General features: G+C 41.2%; 1 pseudogene; it reads left to right on the top strand.

Moving 5' to 3' along the window:
- Nucleotides 1-9,882: 9,882 nt before the first annotated feature.
- LOC147893761 (tropinone reductase homolog At2g29340 pseudogene) lies at nt 9,883-10,605 on the top strand (annotated as a pseudogene).
- Nucleotides 10,606-11,076: the final 471 nt, after the last annotated feature.

Consider the following 11,076-nt stretch of genomic DNA (forward strand, 5'->3'; position numbering starts at 1 on the left):
AAACTAATATAAATATAATGTAATTATTGTATAACTTTAAATAAATAAATAAATATATTATTAATATTATACATTAATAGCATTTAAAGTTATGTATATTATATAGTAATAACCTTTAAATTTTAAAAAGTAGTCAATCAAAGAATTGAATTAATTTAAAAAATAAGGAAATATTAAATTTTACACACGTGCTTTTAGCATGCATGCTTTTCTTCCATGTGTATAATACTTGTTAGTTGAAGAATGAAGAATTAGATAATGCATTTATAAGGTAGATATTTAAAACCATAGAATCTGGAAGAGGTTTAGCATACTTGCTTATCTTTGTTACAGTATGTAATACTTTGCAAAAGCCTTAAACTTAGTTTAAGGCTTTGTAACAAACTATAATATCATTGAATCCATATCATTTTTCTACTTTAGCAACCACCAGATATCCATGGCATGAATCCATGATATAGAATACATATTTCTTCTAAATATTTCTTATCACATACTTCTTCATTTCTTCTGATACACCATGCAATATGAATGTAAGAAAATATGAATCAGTGTGCTTTTAGCCTATGTGCTTGTCCCTAATCAATAGGATACTTTGACTAGGTAGACTTATAATTGCTTAAAGTAAAGCCTTTGCAAAGGATCGTACCTAGTATTAGATATAAACAAAACACTTTGGAAAGCATATAATATATAGTCTCTATATATCTAAACTAAATACTTTGGAATGCATATTTTATATAGTCTATATACCTTAATTTACACCCTAAATCTTAAATCCTAAATTTTCCTAAATCTTAGGTTATACAATCTAAGCTCTTAAACTTATATAACAGTTTTAATCCCTAAACCCTAATGCTAACCGCCATAGCTTAAATTCTTAAACCTAATTTCCAGATTCTAAACCCTAGATTCTAAACTCTAAGCTCATGACCTTATATACTAAACCCTAAACCCTAAAACCTAAACCCTAAATCCTAAACCTTAAAACAATAATCATAAACCCTAAACTCTAAATGCTAAATGCTAAATCCTAAACCAAAATTTAATGATTGTTTTTAATTTGTGCAATAGGTTTGATATATCCCCCAACCTGTTGCAAGTGGAACAGGTTAATGGTGCACCCAACCTATTGCAAAAGTCAAGGAATTTTCTTGATTTATGCAACAAGTTGGATATATCCCGCAATGTTGCTCAAGCAACAGGTTGGGATCACCTGTTGCTTGAGCAACAGGTTGGGCGGTATATCCAACCTGTTGCACAAATCAAGAATTTTCTTGATTTGTGCAACAAGTTGGATATACCCCCCAACCTGTTGCTCAAGCCCCCAACTTGTTGCTCAAGCCCCAACCTGTTGCTCAAGCAATAGGTTGGGGGGTATATCCAACGTGACCCCAACCTGTTGGTTGGGGGTATATCCAACCTGTTGCACAAATCAAAAAAATTCATTAAATTTTGGTTGTAGTTTAGGGTTAGGGTTTAGGATTAAGGATTTAGGATTTAGGGTTTAGGATTTAGAGTTTTGGGTTTAGGGTTTAGTGTTTAGGAGTTTAGGGTTTAGGGATTAAATGTTTAAGTTTAGGATTTACGGTGGTTAAGATATTTTGGTATTAATTGTTTAAAGTTTAGGATGTAGGGTTCAGGTTTAATGCCTTCTTTGCTAGTTTTAATATAAAAGTTATTAAGTAATAATAAGCTCAATGATTATTTATTGTGTCTTTTTCTGAGTTGCTAATCTATTTTTGTACATAAAACACGTATTCACCCTAACAGAGGGTATGGATGTGGTGTTATATAAGAAGAATGAAGTGGTGGCTTTTGGACGAATTCATAGTCTTGATCCTATGAATGTGTGTCATTTCCAATGTTGTGGTGAGGGAAGATGTGTAGTGATAATCACCAACGTTGTAAATCCTGAAGTACATTTAAAATATCCACATGGAGACTTTGAAACATTGGGAGATATCTTACAATGTGACATATTTGATATGCAAGCACACAGAACGCTCTGGGACCAAGACGAAATTGTTCCAAAGACATACTTTCACGATATCAAGAAAAATTATTTTGAGGGGGAAAAAGTAGAGATGTTATCTTGCTCCGAAGAAGTTTTAGCAATTGGCAAACTTTAAGGGCTATGCTCAGAGTTTTCTCTATATAGTGGAGATAATTAAGTTGACTAGTGCAGGTGTCATTCAAAATGCAATGGATAGTACTTCACATCTAGACTTCCATAATACTACGTCTCATCTACAAGTTCATAGTACTTGTAAATGGGGGTTAGCTTTCTTGAAATCAAGTCTGCCCAAGATAGTTTCCTTCAATATCATGGAAGACACAACATAATATTATCAGAAGAAAAGGACTATAACACAAATGGGATCCAAATTGATAAGAAGCTATAGTAGTGATCAAGATTATCATAGTGGCATGCTCATAGGTATTGAGGACATTATAGTAATAGATGTTGATGCAGAAAAGGTTTCTTGTGTTGCAAGTGACTCAAATATACTCACTGGTATAGAAGACTTGTCTTGTGTTGCAAGTGACTCAAAAAGGCTCACTGGTATAGAAGACTTGTCCTATGTTGCAAGTGACTCAAACAGGCTCACTAGTATAGAAGACTTGTCCTGTGTAGCAAGTGACTCGAATAGGCTCACTGGTATAGAAGACTTGTCCTGTGTTGCAAGCGACTCAAACATGCTTATTGATATAGAAGACTTGTCTTGTGTTAAGAATAATAAGATGGGACCACAAAGAAAAATACACTCAAAGATCGATGGGATAAGTGATGCAATAACAGGAGTTGCCCAGAATGCAAATCCTTCCTACCAAAGAATTGGCATGGTTCACAAGTTTTGCAATACATAGTGACATCCTTGAACAAGGTCGGCCAATAGTACCCAGCATGTAATATCTTCTTAGGTGTATAGTCACCAGCATAGTGGCCTCCACAAAATCCATCATAATAATGCTTCAATACCTTAGGTACTTCATCTACATCAATGGCCCATCTTAGTACCCCATCCATGCCTTGACGGTACAACACCCCATCAAAGAGAGTGTAGCAGCTACTATCTCTACGGATCTTCTTTCTCTCATAGCTAGTACTTTCTGGAGGAAAGGAGAAAGTGATCAGAAACTTGTAGATACCACCATACCATGGATCCCCAACTTCTATGGTTGCTACAAGGGTTACATCGAGGCACTCCTCTAAATTAATCAAAGCATTCTTCAATTTGGAACAACCCCCTTTTATAAATTTGAAAGAGAAATCATATTCTTGTAGAACTGCCAACCATTTGGCCAACCGGCCCATGGGATTTGGTGATTGAAGAACCTGCTTTGCAAGACCATTGCTAGAGATTATAATCAAGGACTTTCCAGCCACATAATGCTTAAATTTCTCAATGCAGAACACCAAAGACAAGGCATGCTTGTCAGCCTCAGAGTAGCATTGTTCAATTTTGAGCAATTATCGAGAAGCAAATTGAACGGGATACATGAACCAATCCTCCCCTTGCTGGAGAAGAATACTCGCCAAAGTGTGCTCACCAAACCCAAGATTGATATAGAAAGTCTTTGACCAATCAGGATTGCATAGAATGGGTTCTGAAGCCAGAGCACTCTTGGTTTGTAAAAACCCATGATCACAATCCTAATCCCAAGAGAAATCAACCCCATCTTTTAAGAGCGTAGTCATGGGTCGCATCAAAGCAGCATATTGATCAATGAAGTGACAATAGTATCCTGCTAGATTTTCAAATGAGCGTACTTGATGTTTGGTTATTGGTGGGGAGAGCTTGAGGATAGCTTCTACCCTCAAGCTTGATGCCCTCGGATGAGACAATATATCCTAGTAACCTCCCTTGAGTGGCTCCAATGGTGCATTTATCAGGGTTGAGGCTGCCATTCGCATCATTGACCCTTTGGAAGGCCAACCTAACCTTCATGACGTGCTCCTTACGTGTCGAGAATATACAAAAATCATCTAAAAGCACCTCCAAGAAAACCCCCAAATAAGGAGCAAACACCATTTGCATAAATCTTTGAAAGGTAGCAGGAGCATTGGTGAGGCCAGATGGCATTACTTGGGTGACTACCACTAGTGAAACCCATTTAGTATTGTGAACCGGAACAATAAACCCAGCTTCTACAAGCTTTTGCAACTCTAAGTGCAAAGCATCAGCCTGTAGGGGCCCTAATCTCCGATGCTTCTAAGCCACTGGCTTAGCATCAGGCTTCAGCTCTATCTTGTGTTCTATGGCAGTCACATGGCGAAGGTGGTGGTAGCTAGTTGCGAAGAGGTCAGGGAAACCTTTGAACATTTCTAGGAACTCATATTTCTCACTCAGAGTGAGGTCTTGGGAAAACATAGACTCAAGCTACTGAGGACTAGATGTTACCTTTTCCATGGGTGGCGAGGTCGGAGACACCCTTATCATGTAAAATTTTTCCTCTAAAAACTCCTCCCCCCCCATCTGCCATTAACTCAGACACCGAGGATGAGAGAGTATCACTGTCTTGCTCCTCTTCTCCTTCTGGTTCAGTGGCACCTGGTTACACTAGGATCTTCTCCTTTGAAGCACCAAAAGACATTTGTCTTCCAATAGTTGACTGCATCACTCTTTCTCAATCATGGTCTCCCAAGTATGGCTAGGTAACTCCTGCTTGTATCTTCAATGTCCACTACATAGAAATTGACGATGCTGGTCAACCCATTGACAGTGATGGGCACATCCTCAATCACTCCCAGGGTGGCGAGTCGTCAACCATCTGCTACCTTGATTCGAGTGGAGGAATGCCTTGTGCATTTCAAATTCAACTTCTTCATGATACGGGGCACCATGATATTACATGCAGCTCCCCCATCAACACACACACTTTTGATACGGCAATTATCTATGATGACATCTACTATATGCGGGTGCCGATCAACTTCTTTAGAGATAGAAGAAATCTCTCGTACCTTTTCCTTTTTCTTGATCCTCCTTGAGAGCCCTTGTTGCAGCTCACATCTCACCTTAGGGATTAATGCTATTAGTTGAGGAAGCATGATGCTCAAAGACTGATGAGTAAGGTCCTAAATGACCGAATAGTCTTCTTGCCCTGAGTCAATAGGAAAATCCAAGGGCGACCACTTACTTTTGCAAGATCTTTTAGTCTTCTCTGTTGGTGGGTCTGCCATCTCAGCATATGAGAGCTCTGAGAAGGACACCTTCTTCCTGGGGCAGCCCGGTCCATAGTTTGGAGAGGGGTTTGAGGTGGTACGACCTCTTCCCAAGGTCAAGGGCCTCTACATCAAAATCCTTGGTGCCTGATTCACCTAGAAGATTCACCCTTAGAATATTGGGACATTCGGTGCAATAATGACCCTTCTGGTGGCACTCATAGCACACAACATTGGCACATTCTCTTGGAGGGCAATTTGCTTGATTTCTGGTACCCACCATCTCAAGTTGAAGATCATTCAGGGCCTTGGCAAGGTCATTGACTCCGGGTTCTTTAGCAGGAGGGGCTGGGGGAGTAGGAAGGAGGGGGGCTTATGGGCAAGGCTAGGGAAATCTTCTAGGCGGAGGGTGAGGATATACACCTTGTTGAGGGTAAGCATCTAAGGGAGGACCATACATTTGAGGTGGAGGCGGTGAATACATCCCTGATGGGGGGTGGAGGTATGCCCCTGAGTTGGACCCCCTAGGTTGTTGTTGCAACAATTGAGGGGGTTGCGGAGGGACAACCGTCTTCTTTGAAGCAGGATCAGACTGAACTTTATCAAACTTTTGAGCAATCTCTTGTGCTAGCACCATGGTCTCTAGATTCTCCCATTTAAGCTTAAGGTAGAATTCATCACTTGCTCCTGCTACAAGGTAGCCCAGCACATGATGAGTCATTCCAGCTCAAAATCCGGCATTGTCCTCCTACGTGGCAATTAAATGGTCCAAGAGCACGGTCGCTCGATCCACATATCAATGTGCCATCTCACCTTCTGACTACTTCAGGTTTGCCACCTGTAGGTACACATTCTCTGGCTCTTTGCCAAAATACTCAATCATAGCTGCTATCAACCTCGGCCAACTTTGGCAAATGTGCTCGGCTTGCTTCTCATACCACACTTGAACCCTCTAGAAATGTGGGAAGAACCAACGACCATCTATCTTAGTAAGAAAGTTGAGAGAAACACAACGGCACTTGAAGGCCACAAGATACTCATTTGGATTTTCTTCAACCCGACCACAGAACATAGGAATGTCATCCATGCTTGGAAAATGGAAAAGGGAGAGGCGAAATGAGGCTTATCTATTGGCAAACACTAGAAAGAGGTAGCTTGAACTGAAAACCAAGTGAAGATGCATCCACAAAGCACACATAGGCAAGGTAGGGTGTGACTGGTGTATTGTGAGATGCTATATGGGAAGAATCTTCAGCATAGAGTAGCTCATAGACAATCTTAAAAGGACCAACCCTTATTGGTCGAGGCATGATATTGCATCCATCTTTATAGCCGAGGGTTAGAGACATGGCATTGCATGACGTTGTTCATCAAGGAAAACAAGAATGCGATGACAAATGTCAACAGTTGGAGAGCTTGCACATCACCTTCAGTATCTTCTAGTTCTTGTAGTCACCATGCTATTTCTTCAAGGGGTGTGCAGTTTGGCATCCTTCTTTTGAGCAATGTCCTTAAGGACCTTTCTGATGATGTTTTGAAGTCGGTAAACTCGTATCAAATATGCACAACACTTAGTTTCACCATGACCACAACCTTTGCATTCCTTACAAATGATCACCCTCATTCGTGGCTTGCGGCTTTGTTGAGGCGGGGCTTCCACTCGTTTCATGTGTGATTGAAGTACAAGCTTCACGTGCCAAGAAATCAGCAACTAAAATTTGAGCTCGAGGGATATGCTGAATTTTTACCTCTTCAAATTGTTTCCAAAGTTCCAATGCTTGTTGATGTCATGGAACCAAGCCTTCGCTCTGGCACCTTCCACCTTCCACTAAGTTGTTCAAACATGAGTTGAGAATCTCCTCACACCTCAAGTTGCTTGATGTGATGTTCTTGCACCTTTTGTAGCCCAAAAATGAGTGCCGAGTACTCGCTTGGTTGCAAGTACTTGCAGGTGCATACTTGCTATAACAATACACCTCACCCCCTGGTGAAGTGAGCTTCACACCCACACTAGCAGCTTGGGTCGAAGGTTTGTATGCTTTGTCAAATTGAAGGATCCAAGATGTCATTACACCAAGACTAAAATCCAGACATCCCAAGTTTCTTGATAGTCCAAGATAGGTAGAAGGAGAGGGTGGGGAGAATTCAATACTTGAGCAAGACATTCAGCACCAAACAAACTTACAATCCTTTGTTGATAGTTTATCTTTCGACCAAAAAGAATTACAACATGAGGCTCAAAATGTGGCTCAAAGGGTTGATTGAGTACAAAGGGATTCCTTGGTCGAAACATTACCAACCATAGCCGAGCCCTAGAAACCTTTGTAGTGAGGTCAAGAAGAAATGTTTCAAGACAAGCTTATCCACAGGAATTAATAAGCAGATGCGCCAAATCTCCCCCCAAGATTGTGGATCATCCCACCCTTGGAAGAATGTCACCCTTTTAATTACCTCTGATGCAGCAAGTAGCTCAATCACCGCACAATGAGTAGAGCTGGAATCAAAGCCCTCCCAATGTATCAATAGTTCTTCACCTTGAACCATCCAAGGTGTATCATCCTACCCATCGTCTCCTCGAGCAATTCATTGTACAATCAATCGTTGAAGATCAAGAAAGAGATCTCGCCAATTGGTAGCCATAATGAGTAAAGGACCAAGCACCAAATCCTTGAACTCGTCGAGAAGTGACATAAATATCCACCCTCCTCGTGTGGCGTGCGTCCGTGCGTCCAAGGAGTGAACTTGAAAAAGTTTAGAATCTGCAATCTAGTATGAGATATGAATAGAGCACATGAAGTGAAGTACTTTTGCTTTTTACAGCAAGAGGAAACTCCCCATGGTTAGAGAGTTACAATTCATAAGATTTCAACATATAAGCAATATCATTACATTTTGATCACTTCTTATTTGCTGGCCCATTGGTAAGTCTTCCTTTTGTGAATGGGGAGGTCTTGGGTTCAATTCCCACTCCTTAATAAAAGGAGAAGAGAAAGAGGAGGAGGAGAAAAGAGAAAGAGAAAGAGAAAGAGGAGATAGAGGGGCGCGAAGTATGTTGCAGGAGTTTTGCAGCCACAAAAATGGAGAACCACGAGCAGAAGACGCACAGATGTCATAGATTGGAGGCACAAAAATAGAGAACCACACACAAAAGATGCTGCAGAATTGCACACAATCGTAGGAGTAACGGATGTCGATGGATTTTATGCCACTAGCTGTAGAGACTTCGCATCCCAGCAGCCACACTAATTCTATTATCTAGAAAAGAAATCAAGGCATCAGTCTAGACGTTAGGCAATGGGACGCTCGAGGGCCATGGGGGAGAGAGAACGTGAGGGGAGAAGCGTTAACATGGGTGGGGAAAAGGGATTAATAGGGGTGGGAATGAAGAGGGAGACCATGGCACAAAGAGGAAGGGAGAGGGGGAAGAGGAGCATGTGCATGATGGGAGGTGGAATGTAGAGATGGAGACATCAAGGGAAGAGAAGAGAGTCATGCTTTATTTGAAAGGAAGGATGGGGGAAATCAAGGTACTAGCATGGTGGCTTTACAAGAATGAGCGTGTCACATCAAGGAATAGCCCCCTCCTTTTATAGCTAAGAGAGGAGGTCTCTCCTAATAAATGCATCCTCCCACATGCATGGTATGTGTGGAGGAATCTCCCATGTGGGCTAGGTGGGTACACACTCTCAATTGTGTGTGACAACCCTTTGCCTCATTTTCCCACATAAATCAAACCCCATATCCCAAGTCTAAGATACTCCCTTGGTCTCTTCTCAATTTTATAATATGTTCAAACATCTAGGAGGATGGCACAAGGAATCTTGCCACCTCATCCTACTTTTCCCATTATTTAACTTGCATTCTTGGACTATCTACACCCCCCCCACATGGGCCTATCCTACATGGAGGAAATAATCCAATATAATATCCATCTCCACCTATTTTATATTACCTCTCCCATGGTCCTTGGGCCATGTCTCACTAAATGCAGGCATGGGACCGCCTAGGTGGAGGGGTGGCACATGGAGGAACCATGCCACCTTAACATTTTATAATATTACTACCATGGATTATGTACAACACACCTATGGGTCCTCTTACATGGAAGGGTGGCACATGGTCATGCCCCTACCACCTCAACCCTGGGCCCCATGCACACCATGTTTTATTATACTATTGCCACACATACAAGAGCACACACATATTTATGCCTTTTACCTTGGTCAAATTTATCCATAATAGCACCTCTATCATGTCCTGCCAAAAGAAACCTACATCATCAACTTGACAAGTACCTTAACACTAGTTTGGTAGCATAACAGGACATAAAAGTGTCTTTCTAAGGTTTTGGCAAAAAAATCACAACTTGATGTAGATGTGCTTTTTAGTGATTTCCTCTGTTGAGCTTAAGGTAGACTCATAGGATTATTTTCTAAAAATATAAGGAGCACAAAAAACTATTACATGTGATTACAAAATGTTCACAAATGTATGGTAACACAGTGTTTTACGCAAACAATACTCAGATTTGAAACTCTATTTAGCATGCCTGAAAATAAAAATGATTTCAATGAGCTATCATTTTTAACAGAGTTTTTAAAAGTATATAAAACACATAAGAGTGACAAAAAGTTATTAAAAAATCAATTTGGCAAGATTGATTTAGCAATTAGAAAGAGTGGTTAGCCTAGCGGGTTGCGTTGTAGGTCCAAATGTCTACGAACATCGAATCGTCTTAACACTTGTCTCAACTGAGCCATCCTTTGCTCAAGGCTTCGATGCGAGGAAGAATCATCTTCATCAGCTCCATTGCTGGCCATCTGATCCTAGATTCTTGTAGTGTATACTCGATGACAAAAGGTCATTCATCTTGAATCGTTGGAGTCTGTTTTGGTCTTGTGTTCCTGCATCATAATGTTGTTGCTACTCAAGAGATATGAATAATCAGGTGTTGTTGTTTGCCAGTCTGTTTTGGTCTCATGTTCTTGCATCATAGTGTTGCTGCTACTCAAGAGATATGAATAATGAGGTGTTGCTATTTGTTGATGTTGGCAGGTGCAATGAGTCAGATGAAGAAGGCTTTGGTAAGTGAATATGTCAAGGATGGGATCACAGTGAATGCAATAGCATCAGGCATCATAAAGACCGAGGGATCAGCTAGGGTAAAATTTTTGGAAACAAGTGCATGATTGTGTTTCTGGCTAGAACAAATTGTAGCTTTGGTGCAGCTAGGGGTGCAGGCAGCTAAAGACAAGAGTGATGTGCAGGTGGCCTTCGAATCGAAGCTCTTTCCTTACATTCCATTTGGGCGACAAGGAGAGTTGAGAGAGGCGGCCGCAGCTGTGGCGTTCTTCTGCCTGCCATGTGCAAGCTTCTGCACTAGCAAAGTTCTCTCACTGGATGACGGAACCACCATTCGTCCCATATTTGTTTGAGAAGCAGCTTAGGTGATAAGGTGTACTTAAATGATGCCCTCATTCGAATCCTGATGGATGACTCCTTGCTATCTCATAACGTAGATCTCCCCGGATGTGCCCCTAGTAGTGGACCATGGGTGTATGAGTGGGTGGGTGATGTTACCTAGAAAAGAAATCAGGACAAGAGGCTAGACACTAAGCATGGCGACGCTCTCAAGGGCCATAGAGGAAAGGAGAACGTGAGGGTGAAACGTTATCATGGGTGGGAAAAAGGGATTAGAAGGGGAGGGGATGAAGAGGGAGACTATGGCACCAAGGGAAAGGGAGAGGGGAAAGAGAAGCATGTACATGATGGGAGGAGGAATGTAAAGATGGAGACATCAAGGGAAGAGGGCCATGCTTTATTTGAAAGGAAAGGAAGGGGGAAATAAAAGTAATAGCTAGGTGGCTTTACAAGAATGAGTGTGTCCCATCAAGGAATAGCCCCCT

Source organism: Dipteris shenzhenensis, chromosome 15 (assembly GCF_047967505.1).
Source record: "Dipteris shenzhenensis isolate YYH24624 ecotype China chromosome 15, Dip_SZ_1.0, whole genome shotgun sequence".
Lineage (NCBI taxonomy): Eukaryota > Viridiplantae > Streptophyta > Polypodiopsida > Gleicheniales > Dipteridaceae > Dipteris > Dipteris shenzhenensis.